Source organism: Calypte anna, chromosome 10, assembly GCF_003957555.1.
Source record: "Calypte anna isolate BGI_N300 chromosome 10, bCalAnn1_v1.p, whole genome shotgun sequence".
In the NCBI taxonomy this organism is placed as follows: Eukaryota; Metazoa; Chordata; class Aves; order Apodiformes; family Trochilidae; genus Calypte; species Calypte anna.
The window spans coordinates 9164115-9190893 of record NC_044256.1 but is presented as its reverse complement, the minus strand read 5'-3'; positions in this window follow the sequence as shown (position 1 = coordinate 9190893).

Genomic DNA, 26779 nt, shown 5'->3' with positions numbered 1-26779 from the left:
ACGGGAGCGAGGGGCAGCGAGTAAGGCGGGGAGGGACCAGGCTGTCCCTGCAGCCCCTCACCATGGCCTCCCACACATCTCCCTCCACGTCCCTGCACCTCGGCCACCTCTCCCTCCGCAGCCAGACCAGACTAACCCTCTCCTGCCTACCTTGGTCTGGCTGTGCACTACCCCCTCCATTACACACGTCCAGGCAGACACAGAGCTGCTGACCTAGAGGTGTTAGCCACTCCGCAGCTGCCGTTCTTCTCACATTAATCTATAGGAATCAATGGACATTTCATTAGAGTAATCAAGTGTGGATGCATCCCGCATTTATATCCTGTGTCTACCCCCTCCCCCCAGCAGCTTTCACAGGCTAATTGGTCCTACAGCAAAGACTACGTGGATATTTTTCCCTACAGATGAGTGTCAAGAGCAGTTTTTTACTGCTGGTTGAAATACCTATCAATAGAGAGGCAGTATAAAAGCCTTCACCCATCAGGCTGCGTTGCTGATGCTCATACATTATGCACTCGCCGTTCTCACACGCTCCCCTCCCTCCTTTACACCTTTATCCCATGTAACTGCCTCATTTATGTTTACTTCAGAAAGAAAATCAACCCATTGCACTTTCCTTTAGGAAAAGGATTACAAGAATTAATACTTCTCTCTTGGTTCACAATCCACTGAGGGAACATCTCACATATTCCTATTTCACCAGTAACTTTTTCAGCTTCGGTCAAAATTTTTCACCTTTCTTACTGTGATATCTAATTATTTTTTCCAGTATTTTGTAGCTTATATGCAAAATGATATACAATAAACCCTCCTGAATGTAACTGGCAACAGCACCGTTTTCAGCACCCTCTGTTGTCTGAGAGGGGATGTTCTCCTCTCCGCTCACCTCTGCAGAGACAGCAGAGGTTTAGTGGGGCTGAAGAAAGTCACAGGGCCTTGCAGTTCCCAAAACATGTACGTGACAGGAGGCTGCTGAGTTGTGTCCTTACAGTCAGGGTCTCCATTTGGATCATCAGTTGGCAAGAAAGAGAAAATATGACAATACTTGTTTGAATAAAAAGTTTAAAAGTGAAGTTTTTCATAAGATCACAGCCTTTTCATTAAAAAATATCTTAACTTTTACAGGAATGGGGATACCTAATGAATCATCTGAAAAATGCACCAAAGCCTCATAAATGCCACTGTGCAGCAGGAGGCAGCCCAGGGAAAGCAGTGGCAACTAAACATTTCTGTCTTAGTAACAATTTTTGGCCATTATAAAGATGAGCTGAACTACAAAGCACTGACTTGCCATAAAGCTGATAGTTTTAGTATACTAATACCAATTTTTAAAGTCATGCAAAGCCTAAAACAAAAGCATATTTTCTAGTCAGAAAGACAGTTGAGCAAAAGAGATTCAAGTGACAATATCTCTTCTCTCTCCTGTTTTCAAAAACATGAATTACATGGATTTACCCTTGATAAAAGCCCAGCCTCGTTGGCTGCTGGTGCTACAACACAGTGTTTGTGAAATGTTCAGACACATTGCAGGGATGTGGAATTCCTTCCACCTTCCTGACTTTTCCATGTGACATCCAATTTTCAGTTTTAACGAATACTATATTTTTTTAGAATAAAGCCTGCTTTTTCCTTATGGCCAAATTCATGAAACTGCAATGAAGAAAATGAACCTGCTGAAGGGGATTGACCCCAAATGCTCAAGAACAGGTCTTTCAAGACTAACGAGAGAGTTTGCATTTGCTTTTGCTGCCAGATCTCTTTCCTGAGGGCACACTGCATAATGCAAAAAGAGCTGTGTGAAAAGTTTGGTGCAGAGGATGAAAATAGGACCATTTGGCTGTTTTACAAAGAGATGAGGTTCTCTCCTCCTTCCCCCTCCACACGTTTTTCACTGTAAGTGAAAATGAAACTTGTGCTTTTCAGAGGATATGGCTGCTAAAGGTTAAAGGGCATGGCTTCCTTGCTGCAAGCATAGGTTTTTGCAAGCTGAATCTTAACCATGTGGCTAACAGCACTCACACTGAAATAACTGCAGAGAGCTTGGAAGAAGAGTGGGGAAACAGAGGGCAAGAGCATCAAAAGAACACTCCAAAATTGATTAATCTGCTCTTTTTTCTCCTTCATTTGAGTTCTGGCCCATCTCCTTTTCCCTACTATATATTTCACTTTAGAAATAAGATCATTATTTGGAGGTAGAGAGCATGGAACTATACCAAGGAAGGGCTCCCATGTGGCCCTTGAGGGCAGATAAGTTTGGGGCAATAGGCAGCTGAAGCTTTGACTCTTTGCCCTGCCAAGCCAACCAGTGAGTATATCTGGTGCAGTGGATTTACTCCCACAGAAATCCAATGTCACACATCACAGCCCACTGGGAAAAGAACAGAGGAAGGCAGAAGGCAGTTCTTGCCCTCTCCAGCTCACCTCTCTCCTTACTTCTGTGTCAAGAGCACATCATTTGATTCTTGGGCTTTTCCTAGTGAAGGAAGCCAGAGTGAACCAATATCTCAATGATCCTAAAAGTAGTTTCTTGGACATCAGATAAATATCATTTAGTGCAATGCTCCTAGGAAATAATTGACCCCAAGTGAGCACACTCATTAGTGTTCATGTGGAACTGAGAATATTCTTTGATAACTCGGTCTGTTATATTAAATATAAAATAGGATGAACAGGAGTCTAATAAAAAACATACTTCCTGGCAGCATACTGTTTGCAGAATGCAAACATGGGCAAGATTGAGTGCATTAACACAGAACATAAATGTAGAGTAATATAGTACAGATGTATATCCATTAAAATTACAACCATTTAATTTTAAATGAAGACAGTTGTTACAAGACAGCAGTTCCAGATTTGTGAAGCAGTCAGCACTTTCTTCTTATTTCTTTTCTCCCACTTGTCCCCCCAAAATAAACATTAAGTAAACATTAAGTAAACATTAAGTAAACATTAAGTAAACATTAAGTATGTTTAGCTAAGAAAAGCTAAAGTGTGAGCAAAGCACTTTCCCAAAGGATTCCAGGTGGGATGGGCAGAGGGATGGCTGGGAAATAGCTATGCCCTCCCCAGGCCAGGGCCAGCCCAATTTGAGCAGGCTGCAGGTTCCAAGTCTTCTCTGGAGAGGTCCCCTGGCTACTCCAGGGAAACTCCTTGGGGCAGGGGACCTGTCTCCCCAGGCAACCACTTGTTGCTGGGTTGGGGTTACTCCTGCCCAGGAAAAAATTATTTTAATCTCCTCCTAAGAAAGCTGAGATGGCCCAAGTTTAAGAAGCTCCCTGTGCTTTTCTGTATTGAAAGTCTTCAAATATATTTTGAGACATATCAACAAGTGCACATCAGGAAAGAGTTAAAACTTGAGTTTTTCTGACTTTCTGGTATCCAAGTCAGCTAATGGGTTCTGGAGGCTGAGTCTGAGCTTTCACTGACACTACTGTGCCTTTATGCCTCTGACCTAAGTAGTGCTGCTTTGATTTCCAGCCACAAACAGGTGAGAATCAATGTCCAGTTACACACCTTGGCATTTCTCCACTTTTCTATGGGCACAGACACACATCCACTTTCCCTTAAGACTGTAACATGTGCTTTTAATTCTCTGTGTGAATTTGCACTAAACTTCGGTCCTCAACTGTCACAGATGTAACTTGAAGGATTACTGGAAAAGGGTCTGCACAGATTTTAACTTCCTTATAAGATGGAAAGGAAAAAACAACAAAACAAAACACATCTATTTCATCTTGCAGTAGGAATATTGAGAACTTCAATTCTAACTGATCCCTTGAAACCAAGAAATTTCTGACAAAGCCAAAAACATGGCTGTGTTGGTCTACATTAAACACAAAGTTGCATTTGATATTTGACATTCTCAACATGGACCATTCTGATGCAGGCTCTTCAATTTTTTTGGATGAGTTTAGATATCTGAAGGGGACATTAAGATCAGCCCTGAGTGGTTGGACACACGCACTCTAAAGGATCAGAAATAAATTTTTTTTTCCCCATGAATGTACTGCATAGCCTTTTCTATTCCTACAGATTCCTTTTTTTCCCACAAAGAAATAATGAAGGCAAATTACTTGCATTCAGTCTACTGCATAAAATTACCTGTGGGATAAACAGTTTTTCCATTTAAAAATTATCATACCACCAGCCACAAAACAAGAACATAGCAAAATAGTTGTCTCTTTCATACTGTCCTCTTAGCTGTGCTCACAGAGGAGATCTGGGCCAAGAAGTTTTGAAGATGATGATACTGGTATGCCAGGTCTGTGCAACTGGTAAGGAACAGAGGTCCCAGCTAGTCCTTGGGTTTCTGGGTGCCTGTGAGAGACAAACAGGCAAATGAAACTATGATCTCAGCCAGGATCTTCTTGAACACTCCTTTGGGTAAGAAGGTTGGAAGACAGCACACCAGCCTTTGCCCTGGTTATATTGATGGGATCTGGGTATCACTGGCATCAGTCACTGGTGTGACACTGAAACCTGCATATTGCAGCTGTAACTTCTTCCCATGACAAACCTCTGCCTTTTTTGCACTGCATATCTGAGATTCTTCCACCTCTCTAAGAACAGAGCTTTCAAGTCAGTCCTAGGCAATACATATAGCCAGCAAGGTGGTTGAAGGCTGCCTGGGCTTTTTGCTTTTCTCTACCTGTTTCAGGGTGTTTAGACCCAGACTTCTTTTTTTACTGCTAGTTGTTTTTAAGCTAAATTGTGTGGCCTATTTTTCAACTGCCTGGACTCAGTTTTGACCTTTTTCAACAGAGTTTCCCTGCATAATGCACTCTGTGCTTGCAGAAATGTATTTTTTGAGCCCCTATGCCAGAGCTACTCCAAAGGGCAGTGTACATACTGTAACTGGAATAAACACAGTTCCACACCCATACGCACTGCCAAGAGAAGAGTGAAGCTGCTGACAAAGTTTTCATATAAATTTTAGGAAAAGCAAAGGTTTTAAAGTTTATCTCTATAAATGAAGAACAAACGCACTGTGAGAACTACACTGAAATCTCTAGAAGTTCCATTTTTCCCTTTATCTGCAGCAAAGATAGAAGAAGAGAAAGCTCAGGAAAAAGACATTCTAAGGAAAACAGTTATGTCAAAAGCCCAGGGTTGTATGTTATGTATAATGTGTAAAAAGCCTATACACTTGGTTAACACTAGAATCTGTCTGTTTGGAGATGGGGATTAGACATCATCATCATCTATGGCTTTATAAACTAACTGATGGTCTTTCTTGAGTTTTAATAGCTCCAGGTGATGTATAACTGAAGGGATCACAAATGTCTTCATGCTCTGCCCTGTGAATCACCAGTACAGAGGAGTAATGTAGAATTCCACTATGTGTAGTCATAGAAACCACAGTTATCAATATAAAGGTTTGAAAGCAAGTATAAAAGTTTCTGTTGAGTTATATGCCACTCTTTACTTCTAGAAGATGTATCATAATGTACTGTTTTTCCAAAACAAGAGCATAAAGCACTACAATACTCTTGCAGAGCTTTTGGTGTGTTCCTTTTGGTAACAGGAAAACAGTTGGGGAAAGAGCAAAGCTGTTCAGAACCTGTGTGGGGAGTAAGGGGGTTGGGCTGATGGCAGAGGATGGGAGCAGATAAGGCTCCCTCCAGGAGAGGTTCTAGACAGGACAGGGGAAGGGATTACAATAATCTCTGTCCTGCTTACAGACCCTGCTGGCCTTCAAAAGGTATTCCTGAGCTGAAGAGATGAAAATATTCCCTGTGTTGGATCTGTTAAGAGACTCTTCATAAAATGTCACAGAGCTGGGTTTAGAGAAAATGGATCCACTACCTTTCATCTCCCTTGAGGGTTTTGGCTGTTGTTGGGGTCTGTGAGTTTACTAATGGGGAGAAAGAAAGGCTCTAAAATGGCAGAACTAGGAATTGAATCATGTTGATGCTACTATTCTTGCAGCCCCCAGACCTGTGCTATGTTCTCATTTCTGTGACAGAAGTCTTTCACAAAGGCCAGCCAGTGAAAATGAACACAAAATCCACCAGCTGCTTTCTTCTGTGTCACATACATCTGGAACCACGAAACAAAACCAGTTGCTATGATGAGAACCCACTCCTGTGCCCTGGAGTGAGTGTTTTTTGTTCTGGTATTTCTAACCACACCTCCTAACAAAAAAACCCCAAAAAACCAACAACCCCCAAAACCAAAACCAAACCAAAACCCAACCCAAAAAAACCCCAAAACAAAAAACCACCCCATTAAACAAGTTTCATAGGTGTTACAGTGTGCCTATTTCTTTACAAAATGCTGCTGGCACTACTCATTTTAATATCCAGAAATAAAAGAGGGGGATGTGAGGACTATTGCACTGCCATGCCCAGGTGTGTGCTCAGCACCACTTGCTCTGTGTGGCTGCAGGGCTCCTGTCAGCAGCACCCACAGCTCTTTGGAGCTGGGGCTGACACAGAGCCTGGCCAGAGCCTGAGTTCCCACAGCCTGCTGGCCCACACACCACCGTCTCTATTTACAGAAGTTGGTGAACTTTCCTCCTCAGCTAAATAGGCTGACAGCCTCAGAGATTGGCTTTGTTTTTGGTTTGAACAAATCAATGCACTACACAGAAAACTACAAAAACAACAACAAAAGAAATGGTTTCTGAATGTTACCTGCAAATCCACATAGTTTAAAAAGAAAAATCTCTAACAAAAAGGACACTAGGAGCAAGACAAGGAAGGAAGTTCCTCCTATAGTACACAGACCTGTGCAAAACCACAAGATGTTCTTGATAGTGGGTTACTGCTTACTGTATAATGACATATCTTCTGAATAAATGTCAGTGTTGAGAGTCACTTCTAGGGTGTTTCAGTCTCTTTGTAGAGCTACCAATTAATTCATAATAGAACTTAAAAAAACTATAGTTTTTAAAGTTGATTTGTGACCCCTTCTTTTGCTGGCCCCAGAGGAAGAGGATGGTCTGAGCAGTTCCTGGGTGAGGCAAATGTGGGTAGGAACACGCAGATGGAATTTCAATTAATTTACATCATCAATCTTTCAGTCTTACTACATTTAATTTGCACGTGACCAACCCTGGCCCATGGAGGGCTGGGGAAATGAGGAGGCAGAACCAAAATACATGAAAGTGACTTGAATACAAGCATCAATAAACAAATGTTTATTACAAATGATAATGATTCCCACTTCTTATGCAACATTGAAAATAGAGAGCTCTGTACAAGCACTGGCGAATCAATGATCTAATTAATGATTCAAGATCCCAAATCAACAACAGAACAAGGGGAATGCTCTGCTGGAGCCACGCTGCTGCTGAGGGGCCCTGCAGGGCTCCAGCCCCTGCATGGAAGCTCAGTGAGAAGCAGCAAAACCTTCCCTACCTACCAGCAGTGAGCATCACACCTGCATGGAGCCACCTGATCCTTTGGGTAAAGGGTTTGAGACAGAAGAGGCTCTAAGCACCACCTTTGGTGGGTTTTAAAAGGGGAAAAGTGGTAAATGAAAAAACACGGACAAAACAGCTCTTAATGCTAAATACACCTGTAAGACATTTGCTTAATAAATAAATGAATTTATCTTCAAAGCTACTTTGTATTTATTGCAGCTTTTCCAGCCAACACTCAGGTTCACAAACAGTTTAACAAAGGATCCAATGTCAGCTCAGCCATGGAAGAAAACTCAACTTGCTGGTGGAAACCACGAGCAGGTCTCCCAGACTGAGTTTCTCTGCTCTTCCCTGCACAGCACCACTCCCTGGCACCAAGTCCCAGGGCTGCCCCAGTGAGGGAACCGGGGGGGTGACTGATTCAAAGGCAATTAACTCACTGAGCTCATTACAGATCCTGCAGCAGGTTCCCAATGACCCTGGCCTCTATCCAGCCTGATAAGAAGTGTTTTACCCAGCTTCTCTTGGGTACAGCAGTTTTAAATTCAGCCTGAGCTTTAGCCACTGCAGAAAGGGCTGTGAAACACAGAGCTGGGAATCAGTCCTGCTGAGGTGGGTTGTCTCAAGCAGCAGTGGAGAGGAAGGAGGTCAGGACAATGCTCTGGATGCAGCTTTGCTGCCTTCCTCCTTCCTCTGCCTGGCTCCCAGGGCAGCTCCTCATCCTGCAGCTGCCTCAGCTGGGCACTCGACTCACATTTCCAGCTCCAAAACATTGGGCTGGTACAAAAGGTAGTCCTGGATCATTTGTTTAGAGCTCAGAAGAAGGAGATGGGTCACCAGTTTTGTATGTCTGAGTGACACAGAGTACACACGTTTGAGAATAAAAGAATAAAGATTATTTTTCCCCAATAATTAAGAGGGCTCCTCTGTTGTATAATCTAATGCTTGGAGCCTGACAGTTTTTATGATAATATCATTGTTAGAAGCTTTAAGTGTGTTGTCATTTATTTTAAGATGATTAGATCTGACTTGTATAGAGAAAGAGATGCATCAGATTCCTGAAGAGTTTCCTGCCTATTTTCACAGACTCAGCTCATTTTTTTCTGTATATGTGAAATTTAAGCTATATAAATAAATACATACACAGAATACAAAGAATATTTTAAGTTTTCAAGTCTGAGGTCCAAGTTCATTATTAGTGTAACTGCCAGATAGGTAACCAATAATCTGACCCTTTCTGGACTTTAGACAAATTTTATCATCCCTGAGGATTATGTGGAGTTTACTTATCAGGAGGAGAACCCAATCACCTTTCTCTGCCCCTTGTCTAAGAAGTGGACTTTGCAGCCACATTTAGCAGTGGATACCTTGTCTGGGAAATATCTCAGCATGATGCATAATAAATGGGACTTGCTAGGTCCGAGTGCTGGGAAGAAATTGTGCTGCCTTGCTTCTGTGTGTAGAGGCATCCGTCGATGGGCTGAGTGTCACAGAGATTTGTAGATAATCAAAGCCTGAAAATATGCTTTATATTTTACTGATATAGCAAGTTTCTGCTATCCATTGATCTTCATTCACTGAATCTGGGCATTTGGCTGCTGGAAAGAACAAAGTAACTTTTAACTCAATCTTTCCCTTCTCTTCTGTGGCTATGAAAGGCATTGCTTTGTTTTAAAATAGTGATGGAACTGAAGGGGAACCCCTATTTTCAACATTAAAAAATTCTTGGAGAATTTAAAACTTAGGCTGAATTCAGGTTTACATTTACATCTTGGGCTCCCCTTTACATTTTATAGGGAAGTAATTGATTCATGGAAAGTGCTTCCACCTCATGCAAGAATGGCAGCAGGTAGTGAGTCTATATTTTATATGAGCAATTCCTGTTTTTAATGTTTTATTAATGTTAACCTGAGACATTGTGTGTTACTGTTTAATTGTTTTAATTGCTCCTTTTCTGAGCAGTCTTGAAAAGGAGATGAAACATGGGGTGATTATTGTCTAAATACAACTGGATTTCAAAACCGAGCCCTTTGAATTTAGCTTCATGGTGATACAGCTGGTGATACAGCTGTTGGATGCCATTCACCCCCAGGATGGAGCCCATACTCCAGCTCTTGATTCCATTGCACAAAATATCTGTCATTTAGACAGGACTATTGGATGCTTTGCAGAGTCCCAGGCAGGACTGATACTACTCTTTCTAAAAAGAAGGGAAGACAAGTAAAATATCTTCATTTAAATGCTAAAGAAAAACATGCCTCACAGATTTGAGAGATTTAGGCCTTCTTTCAAGTGTGCTGCATACAGATATTTCCAGACATGAGATGAAAACAGCTTGTCTCAGTTGTGTTTCTTTGAAAGAACCTGCACAAATATTCACTTAGGCTCAGATATTTTTTGCACATTGTTCTATTTTTGGCTTAACAACTTCCCTGTTTAAATCACTACAAGACATCAGCTCAGCAAAACTGCATTTTGCAGATCCCTGGCCAAAGTGGTAACATACTGTGGTTTCAGAAAGCATAAAAAGGACAGACTAGAGGAAGGGAAAGAATTTTCATTAAAGTATTAATTAGACAAAACAAGTCAGTAAAGGAGACTCTGAAAGGCTCACTCTTCAGAGAATTCCATAATTGTGCTCTTTACAAACGAATTTAATCACCCTAAGGAAGAACCAACAAGCAGATGAGGAAGTGGTCAATAAAAACCAGTAACTGACCACTGCATTACTGGGGTATTTCATACACATCAGGCCCAATATCCACTTGCTGAAGTAATGCCATAAGGTATCCTGACCCATGTTTGGATCACTGTGGCAAGTTTGAGATCTTGTTCTATTCTGGGAGAAAAAAAATTAAAAAAATCCAACAGTTTTTCCCCCATCATCCAGCTTCTTGCATACACACAGGATGGATATTTTGAAGGTCAAATAAATCAATAAAAGCAAAATCAAATAAAAAATATGGTAAACAAACAGTCCAATGTTATAAACAGAATCAAAAGAAGCATTTTCCTATTTTTTTCTCCTTTTGAGCTTGTTCCTCAAAAGCTTTAGTGGAATCAACAATAGTAGAAAGCAAATGAATATGCAAAGTATCTCAGTCTCTTCCCATGTGTAATAAAATGAAAACAAATGTTCTCACTTCTACAAACTCCACCACATCAAATTAATAATGGAAAACATCACATCAAAGCACTCTTTGTGCTCAATAGCCTGTGGCACATTTGGACTCATCAATAGATGTTCAACAATATTACAACTTGTTTAAATCTTGGTAAAGTAGTGTTATGTACTATTGTTATTGACTTTCTTTTTCTAATTATCACCCAAAGGTGACAGATGATACTGCACTAATGATCAGACTGTTTAAGAGCTGAATCAGCTTAGAATCCTTACTCATTAAACCCCAGCAGTACTAGAAGATTCCTTGCACTTCAAGGCTAAAATCTTCACCTTGACTGACAACATTTTGGTCCGTTACACAGGGCACACCACAAGCAGATAGAGGATGTTTTTCAGAGTGGGTGTCTTAGGAGATTTTAAGGCTTCTGGTACGTTTAAGTGTCTTAATATGTGAAAGTGTGTATAACACATAGAGGTGTCATGATGAAGAAAACACTTCCAGCAATTGTAATGCTGAACTTTCCCTTGAATCTGTTTAAGCTAACAGTAAAATAGTTCTTGATTTTAATAGAAGCTGAAGTCAAGAGGAGCTGCAGAGCTATGGCATTTTTTTGAACTCATTTTACTCAGCCTGCTCAGCAGAAGGTACCACAATGTGTGGTGTGTTCCAATTCACCTCAAACTCGCACCAAATTTGGTATTTTTAATGAAATTAGTCTGTTTGGTAACAAAACGTGTCATTCTTACATATCTGTTTTAGGATTATGCTACTTTGGGCAGGTTTTCTTTCTGTTGCTTCATTGGAAATGAAATTCCTGATGCTTTCTTAAGTATGAGAAATTATTTCCATACATTGTGGAGATGCAATGTGACACCCACCTGCCTGAATGCTCCAGCTTGTCTTGAGCAACCAGACTCTTCCAAGACTTTTAGATACTTTTAAAAGGTCCCAAATACAATAGCATCTTTAACCTCTTGCTGTTGTTCTCTACATAGTATTTGCTCTGTTGGATTTGTACTGCTGTTGATACTCCTGGACTAAAAACTCAAAGACTCACAAAATCTCACCCAAACTTCTCAAAGTGATCACCTGAGACAAGCAATGAACACAATTATCAAACCACTCTGTCACAAAATATGTACTTGTTTTAAAAATAGTTGAGGTGGAAGAATATTATGGGGAAACTATAAATTAGAATTAGTAAAAAATTGATGCCAGAATAGTAGCCAACCCTGTTCATTTCCCACGAATGCTGTGGTGCCTCTTGCCCAACAATTACATACGAGATAAAGGTTTCAGGATGTTTGCAAGATGCTTATTCTCTCTCTCCTAGGTTTTTATAGCCCATTTGGGATCTTTGTAGACTTATGCTCATTAATCCCCTCATAAAAGGTTTGAGTATCAGGTGCCTCCATGACCAGCATTCAAACCATTTGAGCAATTAGAGGGAAACACTACAGATCACTCTTAATTCTCTGTGAAGAAACTTTGACTATAAACCTGCAAACTACAAACCTCTGACAGCCTGCTCTAGTAGTAAGGCCACAGTACAATCACTCCATCCTGCCAGTTTTCCCACCAGGTCTCAGACAAGGCACTGAAAAATTAGGAGTCCAGCAGAATCCCAAGTGTTTGCATGAGGGAGCATCACCTGTTTGTTTACTACTTCAATCTCTGTTACACTGGTTCAGAAACCAATTTCCAGTATGGACTCCTGACATGAAGATACTTTTATGCTTTTATTTTTCAGAGTTTTTTATTGCTCAAGTTATTTTGAGAAGGAATAAATATGTCAAAAGTAAGAAACTCATTCAGAAACAGCATCCAAATAAGAGAGAGATGTGCAAATTTCAGACACAACAGAACTACTTTTTTCTTGAGAAGAAGCTCTAATATACCACAGGTCTCCAGTCCACAAATATTTATTGTTGCCTCTAGTAGCAGAAGCTGAATAAGAGATCTCTGGAGACAAAAGTAAAACTTAATGTTTCGTAAGGGATGGGGACACACTAAACTCATATCTTTTGTGGATGCATTGACAGACAAGATATAACTCTCTCTGACAAGGAATATCTTCTGTTTGTAGCCTGAGGATGCTTGTCCAGAGTGAGAAAATCCTCACCTGGACAGAATTCCATTTACTTGGCAGTGAGGAGAACTAGAAGCATCACACCTTTCCCAGTAAACTCTTATTTCCACATACAGAGCCACAGGAATTCACCTTTGAAACTAGGCAATAGTCACTCTGATCTCCATATCCAGCTTCTCCCATTCAAGCCTCATATTATATTTCAGGATCGTTTTCAGTTATATTTCCAGATATATTTCAGCAGTGCACATTCCTTAATAAAGTAAATGAAACTATTAGGTGTTGTTACAAGGGCAGGCTAGCAACTGAAAACTTCCCTATAAAGAGCTGTCTAATAATTTATGACAGTTTTGATGTTTTCTGGCAACTAGACAAGCAGATTAATAAATCCATAATCCACCTCTGATATTCTCTTTTCCACTATCACCAACTTTTGAACCTTGTAACATTTGTTGTCACTTTGGTGAAATTCACTGTAGTGCAGTCTGTGCAGGGCTGGCGGTGGTGCAGCAGTTACAGCACAGGAAAGATTTTACCCCAGAGTCAGATAAAACCCATGTGTTACAGCAGGATACCAGTGAAGGGCAGAGTGAGTTCTTCTGCCTAACACAGAGTGAAAACAAAAATATCTTTGGAAATAATCTTCCCACACTGACTGCTTTTGTGCCACGAGTGGCTCCACCTGTACTCTATAGATGGATCTTGAAATGATTCTTTGTTCTTACTTCCACTTCTTTTTAGGACTACCCACATGCTAAACCAGGCACAGACTCACCACACTGTATACTCTGTGGAGCTCAACCAGAGTTATAAATCCCAGATTACACAGGATTATATTTTGGGAAATTGATTTTCCCTTTTTTTCTCACCAAGCTGATGGGAGGGTGAGCCTCCTGTGAATGCTGGGTGAGTTTGAGTCTAGGTCCAAATGATACCTCTGGCTTTAGTTTTGATAAGGAAAGAATTAAAACTTGGTCTGTATCCTCCAAGTCCCAGCTGCTCAGTCCCCAAAGGATGCCAGGTACACAACATGTGAACCCCTCCAGCAGCCAGGGGTATTTACTTTGGAGTCAAAAAATATAAGACTAAAGATTCCTTTTCAATGTTGACATTCAATGGAAAGGTTACCTATTTCTCTGCAAATCCTCCAAAACATATTCCCAATGATTCCCCCTTTTCTCCTTCTCTACACATCTCATGCCTGAAGTCTGCAGCTGCAACCACCATTCTTCTTTGCTGCCTGTCAACATGAGCAATTAATGGCTCCGAAGGGTTGCTGGGAATGACCCACGTAGTCCCACCCAGAGGAACTGGGTCCGTCATAGCAACTCCAAGTAGTTTCATGGGAATCCATAGCAGAGCAATAGTTTTACCCAGAGGTCATAATATTTTGGATAAAATTGTGAATCAGTTTCTAGCTGTGTGCTTTGAGCCTCAGGCTACTTTTTAAATTCTCCCCCAAAGCTTACTGTTTTTTACATGAAGAAGCCATATGTCATAATAAACATCAGGCTTAGGAATGGCTCACACTCTAAATGTCAGGCTACAAAGCTACCTTTAAAGATTAAATCTCTGCCCTCTTCAAAAGCGAAGTTGAAGGGAGGGATGGAGAAATCCCAAACACAGAGAACCTTACAAATAAAGTGAAGTTTACTACTAACAAAACATATCTTGCAAAAACACACTCGATGCTTTTCTGTAGGAGCTGCCCTCTATAAAATGTGGGTGTCATTCCAAAAGGACATAATTTCCAATGAATTCTGAAAGTGTCACACAGAGTATTGATCGATCCAGTCTTGCTGTCAGCGTGAGCAGGGCCGGCAAAGAGCTATCCCTGTGATCTAATTTTCAGAGCTCACAGACACCTCCAATCCCAGGCAAATGGCGTCAGCAAGTGGCAGGAGGGGTCTGGGGGAGGGAAGGTGAAGGGAAGCATGGAGGGGAGAGTCCTCACACTGCCGGCTGCTTGTCTAAGCAGTAAATGTTATTAGCCACAAGCATGGCACCCCCATTGTGCAGAAAGGCTGCTGTATTTCAGGCTTTTGTCTTGCCAGCAGCACCCAACAATATATAAGGCAAAAATAGGCCCTTATCAGCAAGATATACCTCGATAAAATCATGCTTTTTATGATTACATCGGTGTCCAGCCAAGTTCCCACTTCTGCCTACAAACAGGACCGCCCACCAAGGAGCCAGGCAGAGGCAGGGTGAGCTGCATCACTTTCCAGCCCCAGCAAAAACCACGGGGCTGGCTCCCCCAGGCTGTGGCCAGCGCTGCCGGCGTGTCCTGCCCGGGGAGGGGAGGAGGCACTCCCGGTACAAAACTCCCACCCAGCCTTCAGCTTCAGTGCTTCGGAGCTGCTAATCACGGGGGCTCAGGTACTAAACCGATTAATCTTGTAGAAGCTGGAAAGGGAAATTATCGATGCCCATTATGAAGCTGAGTAATCTCAAAAAGGAAACGTTCGTCTCAGCTGAGCAGCTCCGGGTGAGGTGCGCACCGGGGATGCCCCCGCCCCTGCGCAATTAACCGCGCTCCTTGATTTGCTGAGGGGGAGAGGGGAGAAATAACCTCGCGTGGGACCCTCCCACGGCAATGCCTGTGCCGGACTTTTGGGCACCGTGCACCAGTAAAATAACAGGGAAACCGAAACTATGAAAAATAACACTAAAAGGAGAGCAGCTGCCTAAGAGAAAGAGAGAGGTTTGGTGGTGTGGAAGAGCAGCAGGGGAGGAGAGAAAGACAAAGTGGGATGAGTGAATTCCAAACACCTCCTCCTGACACACCAGATAACGCTGCCGGCTCACACTGACACTCAGCACATGGAATACTGCTCCTGCTGTATTGTTTCTGCTTTGGATCATGTGAGACAAAGTCTCTTTCATTACTTTTGCAAGGAAAGTACTGCCTTTCCTAGTCATTAGTTATACATTAAAATATAACTAGCAACTGACACTGTTTCTTTCCGATACTGAAAAGAGTGTTTTTTTTAAAAAAGAGAATGAAAACGTGGCAGAAATGGAGTTTTAAAATAGTGATAGCATTTCTAAGAAGAACATTGTAAACAATCATTTAAATTAACCCCCACTTTACTTCAAAATCTTTTAACGTGTGAGCAGAAAAAAGGATTTCCTGATGAGATTTATGACAAGGGGGTTACTGAAAGTGGTTCCACCCTTTCTGATTTCTTAACTAAAAAATAACAATTGTCTAAATAAAATAATTAAACCCAAGGACACTGATGAAATTGCAACAAAAGGTGCCCTACAGTGTTGTGGGATTTCCAGCTATTTTTTAATTAAGAGAAAAATTAAGGTCCTGGCACTCTAATGAGATTCTGCAGGTGGATTCCAACACTGATATGGAATTATTTACTCCCAGAGGTACTCTACTTAACAGGCTTATTTCAAGATCAGTGTCTAAATCTGTAAATATTTCTGCTAAACCCAAGGAACTCCCATGTCTGAATATAACAGAGAAAAAGCAAGGCTCTGCAACCTGTTATTTTTATGTTGAAATTTGTTTAGTGGTGTTTTGTTTTTTAAGTTTCCTATCAATTAAATGCTCTGCTTTAAGAAGCACCCCTGGATCTGAAATTCTTGGGAGTCATCCAGAAAGTATTTTCTACAATTCACACTGTGGGTTCACCAAGCATAATTAATAAGGAGAGCAGATGCAGTGAGGATGCACAGGAAAGCCTGCTATGGGATAATCCCTGTTTGCACAGAGAGCATAGCAACACTTCAAGCTACAAACAAATCAATCAAAGTCAACATGTATTTCCAAGTGATTTGAAAAGAGAACAAAAGTAACTAATTTAATGAATTTTTCATTACAAGTCCTCTACTCTACTAACCATCTACAGCACTCAAGAAAGAAAAAAAAAATTATACTTACCTTAGAAAGCACTGCTACCAGCCGACCTGAACTAGGTTAAACTTAAGCAATGTGCTCAAGCTGGAAACCCCCTGCAAAGTCTCTGTTTATTTTGTGTTGCTGGTGCAGGTGTGTGTGTGTCTCCTATTGGCTGCACCTGAAATTCAAGGTGTCAGCCATTTCCCCTAGAAAAGCCTTCATTCTGTTGTTTTATAACTTTTTAAAGAAGTTAAATTACAGAGGTCTGAATTTCTCTTCCTGTCCATTGGTTCTCAGAACTGGCTGCAGCTGTTGGGTTTTTTTCAGAAAGTTTTGGTAGAAATGGCCATGTCTGAAAAAAACCCCAAATTGATATCAGGTCCTAGCAATACACATACAGAGTCACAGTCCACCTCACCAAATACAGTTTTTTAAATAAAATCTTCCCTGCTTCTCAAGATTCCAAGTGCTCATGTGATGAGTACAGAATGAGCTTATGTAAAATAAAGGACTCAAGTTCAGAACTTGACCAAGGTATTACCAGAGGAAAGCTGGGGAGGTAGGAAAAGGGCAGGTAGCAACAGGATGAGGGGGAATGGCTTTTAACTGGAAAAAGATAGATTTTGATTAGACATTAGGAAGAAATTATTTAGTATGAGGGTGGTGAGACACTGACCCAGGTGGCCCAGAGAAGGTGTGGATGCCCCCTCCCTGGAGGTGTTCCAGGACAGGTTGGATGGGGCTCTGAGCAACCTGGTCTAGTGGGAGGTGTTCTTGCCCATGGCAGGAGGGTTGGAACCAGATGACCTTTAAGGTCCCTTTCCAATGCAAACCATTGTATGATTCTAATTGCTGATGGATCTGGTGTTGCTCCAGACAAATGGGATGGGTACTGAAGTGTCCAAGTGGACAAGTGGACCCTCCATAGGCAGCAGCAAAGGGAGGGTGTTCAAATGGAAAAATCTGGCTTTTCTAATAACAAAAATACCCAGTCCATAAACTTCAAATATATTTATAATACAGTGTATCTGCCATTCTGGGCACTAATACCTGAGCAGTAAAAAAGGACACTCCAGGAACTTTGTTTTTAAGAGACTAAGTCCACTAAAAGCTAAAACTCCCATTAAGATAAGCAGGGTTTGATTATGGTCCAAATATTACAAACCTTTTCTCCAAAGGTTAATCTGGATAACCCACTCTTTGCTGCAGCACCTAAGCATGTTCCCATAACAAGGCATGTTTCCATTTCTAATACTGTTCAAACCTTGGTCACCACCAACTCTGACAGCAACACTGAGCCATCCAATAGAGATTAAGCAATTTTTTTTCACCTGGATGAAGATATTGTCTAATTTCTTAAAGTAAGGGGATATGTAGCAGTGACTCATTCTAAATCTGAAAAATAACAGGAAATTATAGGAGACCAAACCTTCTTCCCTCTCAACACTGTAAGCCCTATACATTAGCTAATTTATTTATTGTTGTGTATTTTACTTCTTTATTATTATTATTTTGTTGTACCAACAGAAGCAGCGTTTTTAATTTTGATCATTCTCTAAGAATCATACCCAGTGCCCCAAGGTCTGCCTTGCAGGACACCAAAAGCCAAGCTGTCCTCTTGGGTTTGTGCAGCTTCCCATGAACACTCCTGGAAGGAATCAGAGCATTTGTGGAGCCAACTCCTCTGCCTCTAAACACAACCCGTGGAAGGGGTAGTGCCAGAGCAGCTGGGTCCTCCCAGTCTTTTCCCTTCTTTTGTCCAGTGTTGGGATGCTCCTAGTCCCTCCTCCAAAGCAAGGCTGAGTGATGAAGTCTTTTACTGGTCCATACAGCCTAAGAGGACAGATATTTAAGTCCAAAGCTGTGATACTGCTTTTCCAGAATTTCTAGTTTGTCACTGTGTAGTCAAGCAGACAACACCCTGTCACAGTTAGTTTCCACTGTGCAAAGCAAGCCCCTTTTCAGCTCCAGCTCATCTCCCCAAACTCGCTCTGTCTGTGTGACTTTCCTTATCATTTGATGGACTCTTTCAGGGATTGCTCCTTTCCAGACTGCTGTCAGACTTCCAGAGGTCTGATCAGGTTTTTGAGTGGGAGTCTCACTGTAAGGTTTAATAAGTCTGAGTGAAAGATTCAGAAAATGCTCTAGAAAACTGAATTCTTCATTACTTAGGTACCAGTATAAAAATGTGACTAAATGTAACTTCAGAGCATTTGGAGCATTTGGAGCATTCAGAGCATTATTACAACTTCACCAACTAAATTTTTATTCTATTACAATATATGTGCTAAAATCTGATATTTTTTTTGCTTAAATTCTGTATAAAAAAATGAGCAGACCGTTAGCCTCCCAGAGTGAATGAAAGAAAAATTGTATGAATTAGATTTTACATTTATTGGGTGAAGTTCCTTGAAGTCAGACTATGAACACCAAAGCACACAACACGTTTAGTTGTCAATACCAAAGTGTGTGAACTTAAGCTACCAAATGCAAGTAAAGAAATTGGGAGCCTTTCTACCCCCTACATATCATCTCTGTGTTTTACATGAGTGATGTCTTGGAAAACCTGCTAAAGAAAGGAAGCAATCCTGCACACTCATAACTAACTTTGGACAGAAATCCCTCCTGTTCAAGGCACTGACCAGCCAGGCAGCAGGCACAGATTTTAAGCAGACCAGGATGTAAGTCACAATAACACCAAACACATGTGCAGCAGTGGCAGCATTGCAAAGAATTGTATTTGGCTAGAGCAAGAAGCTGTTCCCAAATCTGTTGCTTCTGTGGGCTGTAAGAGAGAGAGTTTCAGTTACAAGAGGTTAAGAGAGCCTGTTGATCCTCAAAGAACAGGATAAGCAGCAGTTCGTGGAGACTGAAAGAAAGGCAAGTCCTGGAGCAGAGGCTGTGGAAGTGAGGAAGCCTGATGCTAGATTGCTTGTCTGTCTCTGCAGGAGCCACATCACAGAGAAGATCATTTCTGCATTTGAAAAATAGCTATTGAAGAGTAGCCACCCTCCAGAGCTGAATAGACACACAGCGAGCCTGCTGCAAGTACAGCTGTCCCACCCCTTGTACACACTTTGTCTTAAAAAGAAAAGAAGGATGCCACTCCTGCCAGCTTTCCTTACACATCTTTGGCACTGCTTCGTGTCCCTGTGCCTGTCTCATTAAGCAGAGAATGAAGGCACTATATCTGAATAGGAATCGTTGGCTACATTATGTCAAATCCTTCATAGAAAGGAAAAAATCCAACTGTGGGGGAGAAAACCCCTGCCCGTCTTCAATCAATCCTCACTACCACCAGGCATCTAGTCAATTTTTATTCAGTCTTCTGTAGCCTCAACTTCAATGAAGTGGCACAGCAGGGCCAGTGCTGGCAGCTGCCAGGCCCCCACTGCCAGCGCTGGCGCTGGTGCTGCCGAGGAGGAGGCAGCAAAGCCTGGGGAGGGCTGTGCAGGGGGCACAGGAGTGTTTCAATCCCTGCCCCGGCCCTTAATCATAAACTCGAGGTTCAAAGCCTTGCTGGGCTGCTGGCTGCTGATCCCATCTCAAGGTGATAGTCACCTCTAGCCTTTCTGCAAACTGCAAACCTACTGTCCATCCATCTTAAAGCAGCTTGACACTGGCTTCTCTACCCATTTTACAGCCAGCGAACATTTCCTATTGATTTATTGATTTCTGTCTGCCTGTGGAAGGAGCTCAGAACAGACTCTATGTGCTCTTGCAGCCTCCTGCATAGATTTTTTTCTCCCTTTTTCCCTTTTTATCCAAGCTGTGTTAGCAGTCTGTGGTGAAGCAGGAATTAGACCATGTGGGAGCCCAATTTGCTGCTGGTGAAGGTACCAGGCTTTTCTTCCTCTCCCTACCTGGCATGCACCCCTCCGCTCCCATCCTCTGCCTCCCGGCTCCTTTTCCTTCAGGAAAGCCAGCAGATCCCTGCCTGCCCAGCCAGTTCATCTTAGCTAAAAGCCTCTGCTGCTTCTCTTCAGATCTTTTCCCTATCAGTAACAGGGATGTACATGATGGGCATGTAAACACTGCTTGGAACCGTGATTCCTTGATTTCTACGGAGCCAGAGAAATTTCTTCTTTTCTGAGTCAGTGAAGAGAAGAGCACTTTCTGCCTGCACCCTTACCTGTGTGAGTGCAAGCCTCTGCAGGTTTAACAGACAGGTTTTGTGAACTTCAAAGCCCTGTGGGGGACTGGGTAGCTCCAAATATTTGAATCAGGGAAAGGGCATGGACTTCTTTCCACTTCCTAGTAGCCAGACCAGATGCAGCCCAGGCCAGCAGTGACTGAAAGTTGTTCCTGGCTGATGATGGTTCAGAGCCTAACGTGGAATCAGTGTGGTTGCAAGACAGCTCCCATCACAAAGCAGTAATTTGGCTTTATCATTCGCTGCAGAGAGGCAAGAATCAAGTGATCAAGTAAGCAAGAGGCTTCTCTTTCTCCCCTTCCACTTAGATTGTGCCTCTAAGCCCACACTTTGCCACGGTTGAAGTCTTGGCCATACTTAGGTGAGTTTGGGTTCACCTTCTCACTCTTCTTCATCCTCCTCCTATGTCAGGCTGCCAGAGCAGCAGTGACACTCAGAGAGCAAACACAGTGCCATGGCAGGGCAAAAAGGACATTAGCAGGTAAGGGGCTGACCTCAATTAATACAATCTTTTTTTGTGTGTGTGCATAAGAATGACAAAGATTTCACTTCAGGCAAATTTTGTGAAAAACCCCTTTAAGTCATTTGATACCTGATGCTCAGCCTCCCCTTTGAGTGCACACACCTGAGCAGGAGTGACAAAATCAGACGGCAGTCTACAGAGCCAGCAAGCAAAATACACAACTTTTCTCTTCTTTCAGGAGATCACAACATCTCAAATCTGTATCTCTACACTCACACGTGCAGACCTCCTCTGTGCCATTCCCTGAGATACACATACAGCCAAATTCCTGCTCAGACAAAAGGGGAGCAGGAGAAGCCCATTGGAAATAGCTCCTCTCTCTTCCCTTAGAAGACCTGTGGGGGTTAATCATGTTTCCAAGCTGTGAAGGCAAACCCAGGCACAGGGGCTAAAGGCTCACTGCCTCTGTTTGGACAGGAAATCTGTAATTTATTTATATTCTCCTTACACCCCTTTTACAACAGTCCTTTGGCTCAACCTGGATTCACAGGAATTTTTGCTCCTTTATCTTCTTAGAAGCTGGTCTGCAAGAGTCAAAAATGCCTTTTGTGGGCTCTACCTGCCTCTCTTTGAGTACCCAGAAGATGCACAGACTCAGCCCTGCTGGCTGGACCCCGAGCAAAACATTGCCTTCAACACCTCATCTCCACAGGGCACCCGTCATAGCAGTTCCACCTTAATTACTGCCCCTCAGCATTTGATTGCTTAGCTAGAATTTATTGCACCACAGAAATTGTTACATTTTCTAATATTATGGGCTGGTGTAGAGAGCTGGCATGGAGGGATGGAGAGAGGCATCTGCACTGAAGCTGCCTGTGCTTTCCTTTGAAGAACCTGGCCTTGTGGGCAGAGAGCTGGTATTTTCTCCAGAATAACTATGCAATACTTTGTGTGAAACCTTGTGGGCATGAGAGTTGAAAAGTATATGAACATTTAAAAACTAACCCCCCCCATTTGTGTTGCCTATTCTAATTCTTTGAAAATACAACACTGGGGGCTCTAAAATGTAGATTTTACTGAAGTGGAAGAGTGTGCAAAGGGAAGCTGAATGCCAAAGGCTGTGCAAAGCCTTCTCTTGTTTAAACTGATATATTTCCAGCAGTGCCAATGAATAATGCAGCTTTACACCAACACAGTATCTAAAGTCCACTCTGCCCACACACCTGAGAAAATGTTTACAGGGTAACTAGCACTGTTCTTTTAGAAAATTGCATCTGCTCATTTTTACATTGGGTCTATCCATACGTAACTACATGCATTTCAATGGGTTACTTCTGATTTACACTGCAGGCATTGGGCATTTCCCTAGACCAACATTAACTATTTATTGATCTTCCCAGTACCCCTGTGAGGAAGGCTATTATTCCCATCATATAGACAAACAAGGATTACGTTTTGGAGTGTCTAGATCTGGTGCACACATTTGGACCTCTTTTGCCATCAATTACACTTGCAGCTCTTATTTTCTCCCCCTTCCCCCAGCCACCATATGTGTGCAGGAGAATGGAGAGGAAAAACAGCACAAACCATAATCCAGGTCTAAATGCAAGCTAAGTCTCTCATGGGCTTATTGCACTTGATTTCTCTCTCTCTCTCTCCCTTTTTTTTTTTTTTTTTTTTTTTAACAAAAATCCTCTCAGGCCTCTTAAATTTGCAGAAAGCTATTTCCAGGCCTTGCCAGTTCTCTGCCTGTTCTGCTGTTGTTTCAAACTGTGCCTGGAGATGGGGTGTGTTTCTCTGGGGCTCTGAGAAATGGGCTGCACCTGCAGCAAGCAGGGGAGCAGCTCAGCTGCTGTGAGCTCAGTGGGGTGACAGGGCCAGCAGGGCCAGGAGGCTGCTGCAGGCAGCACAGGCTGATGGTACAGTGTGTGTGTCTGGTGTGGAAAGGGAACCTGGTAGCTCTGACCAGGATGTTAAAGTTCAATCCAAAACCCACTGACTGCAGCATTAAGTCTCCCCTGGACTTCAGTGTGCCTTAAGTCTTTAATAACATCAGGTCTTTAATAACATCAGTACAAGGTCAAGAATTCTCTCAACAGTGCAATTCTTGTTTCTAGGTGTGCTCTTAGATGCCTGGGTCCCCTGCTCTGCCTGCGTACCCGCCACGTGCCAACCAGAAGTGCCAGCCCTGCACTGTCCACAGCAGTGGCTTCAGACTTTCAGACCATCCAACAGCTCTGACAGCTCCAGGACACCCCCAGTCCAAGAGACTCTCTGCTTTCCTTGGGGACCAGGGCATGGCTTCCTCAGTTTGTCTCTGGCAAGCAGCACACTGCACCCTGCATTGGCATTCCATGGGAAATAAAACCAGAAAGGGTGATCAGACATTGGAATGGGATGCCCAGGGAGGTGGTGGATTCTCTGTTCCTGGAGGTTTTTAAGAAGAGATTGATGTGGCACTCAGTGCCATGGTCTGGTAACCACAGTGGTAGTGGATCAAGGGTTGGACTTGATGATCTCAGAGGTCCCTTCCAATCTGGACGATTCTGTGATTCTGTGATTCTATGGGCCAATCTCCCATGTGTGGGACTTCTCATTGCTGCTTCCAATTCCCCTCTCCCTTTGGGAGGAAGCAATGGAAATGCATTTCTCTGAGCTGCCACGAGCACCAAACGAGCCCTAACTCAGCATTGGGAATGTGAGGGTTGCAACAAAGACACCACCAGCCCTTGGCACTGGCCTGGGCCCTCCCGAGTGGAGAACCACTTGGCATAATGAATAAATACAATTGGCACATGATTTATTGATCACATCTGTTCCACAGACAGACCCTCTACTGAGATGAGATTCACAGCACATCACATCACTTCAATGATCCCTGAAGCATGTCCTTCAGCCCATTTTTGCCATTGCTGCTTTTAAGAGGCACCAACTTTTTTTAGGTTTTCTACGTTTGCTACCCAGTCCTTGGTATGAGCTGGTTCACCCCCCTGGAATGGTATCAGAGTTCATCAAAAGGCAAAATTTATGACCTGCAGAAAATTCAGCACTGTGATTCTTGTCAGCTGCAGCTGGACTGTCTTACAACTTATTCTCAAAGCTGAGCTCTATTTTGTGACAAACTCTAGTAAATTGATCAGGTGCTTCTTCACCCTACACCAGAAGATGCAGCACAAACTTGTAGGAATGCACTAAAAATAAAAATTGCAATCTGCAATATCAGCACATTTTAGGAATGAAAGTATTTACTAGATAGGCAGAATTTTACCACTGTCACTTTGAAAATATTTGTGCATTGGGATAAACTCCAGCCACAAAAGATTTCCATAAAATCCTTTTACTAATGAAGTGATATCATGGTTCCAAACCAGGACAAGTGATCTGATGCATAGATCTTTGGTCAAATGACTTCATCTCATTTACTGAGTCACTCTATTTTACCCATCTTGCTTTGAGAAAACATTAGCTTGATTTGGTTTTGTTGCAAATGATATATCTTCTCTTGCTTTTAGTTTTGCTGATCTTTCTCCTATCACTCTTGTTCTGTCACCTGCAGTGCCTCTCTTTACCGCTCAGTTACTCTCCCTGCAACCTATTTCATCCTATTATGTGGACAGATACAATTGGTGATGTGGCCCAGACAGATTTTCTTGTTCCTGATAATAAATGGAGTGTTCAGTTGTGTAACTCTGACCTTGTGTATAATTTTCAAAAATAAGTTTTGGGAAAAAAAATGGGTTAGTCATTACAGAAACATTGTAAGGCTTGACAGAAAATTACATGGCAGAAAATTATGACAGAAGTAGCAGAAAACCACTATGAGGCTCTACAGTATCTAAATTATCTTTCTATAGCCCAGTATTGATAGTTTTACAATTATTCTCTAAGTTTCAGAACTACATCTCCTGTGGATCTCCCACTGCTACTGTATTTTCTATTTTCCTGCACGGACTCTACTGAGGCCTATAGTTCTTTTAATAATTTTAAAAAAGCTTTCAAAATATTTAGTCTATTTCTTATGTATTAAGAAATTCTTCAGTGTTTTCCAGTCACATCTCATGGACAGCAATGCTTAGGTCCAAAAGAGGAGCATGATCTGCTCCAGATACTACAACACAGACCTGTGAGCATTTGCTAGAAATAGTAGGAAGCAAGTGGCAGAAGACAAGTACTGAGGGCATGAAGGAGCCAGATGAAGACAGATATTCATCATGCCTCTGATGAGAAGTCACAACCAGTTTTCTTGCCCTGATCCTTGTCTCTTGTTGTGTTAGGGTAGCAACAGCCCCAGAGCAAAGGCTGTCTCACACTCCAGCATGTTGGTGGGTGAGGAAAAAGCACAGTACTCAGAGAAGTTCTGGGTAGTGCATTCCAAAGCAAAGCAAAAGAGGTGTACCAGCACCAGCATTGATGGTTGTCAGAAAGCAAATGCTAACAAGAAAATAAGCACATGTATTAAGGAAGCTTGCCTCTATCCTGTCCTGCACAAGGGCACAGACTGCAATGGAACATAACTGCCCAATCCCACTTACCACCTAGTGTTGATTCTTGAATGACTAATGACACTTTTAGGGTATTTGGGTTATGTTCCTATTGATAGGAGTGCTGGTTGACTGTGCAGAGGTAATAAGAGTGTTTCTATGCTGAAGGTAAGGCTATTGAATCCCTGTGTCTATATGCTGGGGGGGATTTTGCCTCTTTCTCTGTTTAGAAAAAGGCATCTTGGCCATATCACAGTCCACATCTGCAGTGCTTATGGGACATACTTTACCCCAGCAGCACTCTGATAGTGTAGGATATCTCCTGCCCATGGTGTCATTGCCATGCTCAGTTTACCTAGCTACAGCACTTCTACATCTGCAGGTAATTCTGGCTCAACTGCTCGAATACTGTTTATAAACCATGCTTATCTGTGTGTTGTGTTAGGAGAACAACCTTGCAGCTTTTATAAGCTGCTCTGACTCTGTGGCGGTCTTCAGCTAAAAATCTCTGAACAAAACCAAGTCTACTGAGGTTCCTAAATAGGGACACAGAGTTCCATATGCTCTCTTGGGGGGCCTAGGGCTGGATTTGCACATAACAGGGAGTGAAGTGATTTGATCCCAGGTGCTTCTCTGAAAGCCCTGTGGCTATTCTCCTGCTGGCTATAGTCACAGTCCCTTCCCTTCCTTCCCTTTCCATCTCCTTACATGCTGCTCTATTTTCCCCAGGACTTAGAGCGACCTGAAGGATGGTGTAAGCTCTGTTATGTGGAACAATGAATGTAATACAGACTGGAGCTGTTTTACTGAGGAGCTCTGTGTGTAGTAATTTTTTTCATCGTGCTGTGTTTTTCAGTTCTCTGGGTGTAATTGTTGCCTCCAAAGACAGAGGGCATATTAGAGGGGACTGCTCTCCCTGCTCTCCCTGCTCTCCCTGCCCCCTTTTGGAGTCTGACTGGGGTGAGAATCACCAGTGCACTTTGCTGGTGTGGCAGAGGGACCTGAGAACTTCATAACAAGGCAAGTGATGGGAGATAGCTCAGTGCAGCCCTCCTTAGAAGATGACTTTCCTTGGCTTTACCTGAAAGAATGAAAGTTCTATGAAATGTCTAACAGCAGAAGGTATCTCTCTCCTGGCTTTCTCCCAGGGGGTAAGATGACCCTAAGACACTGCAGATCTGCACAGAGAAGTTGCCAGTGGTCTGTCAGAAATGATTGCTGAGCAAGGAGACAGCACCTTTTCTGC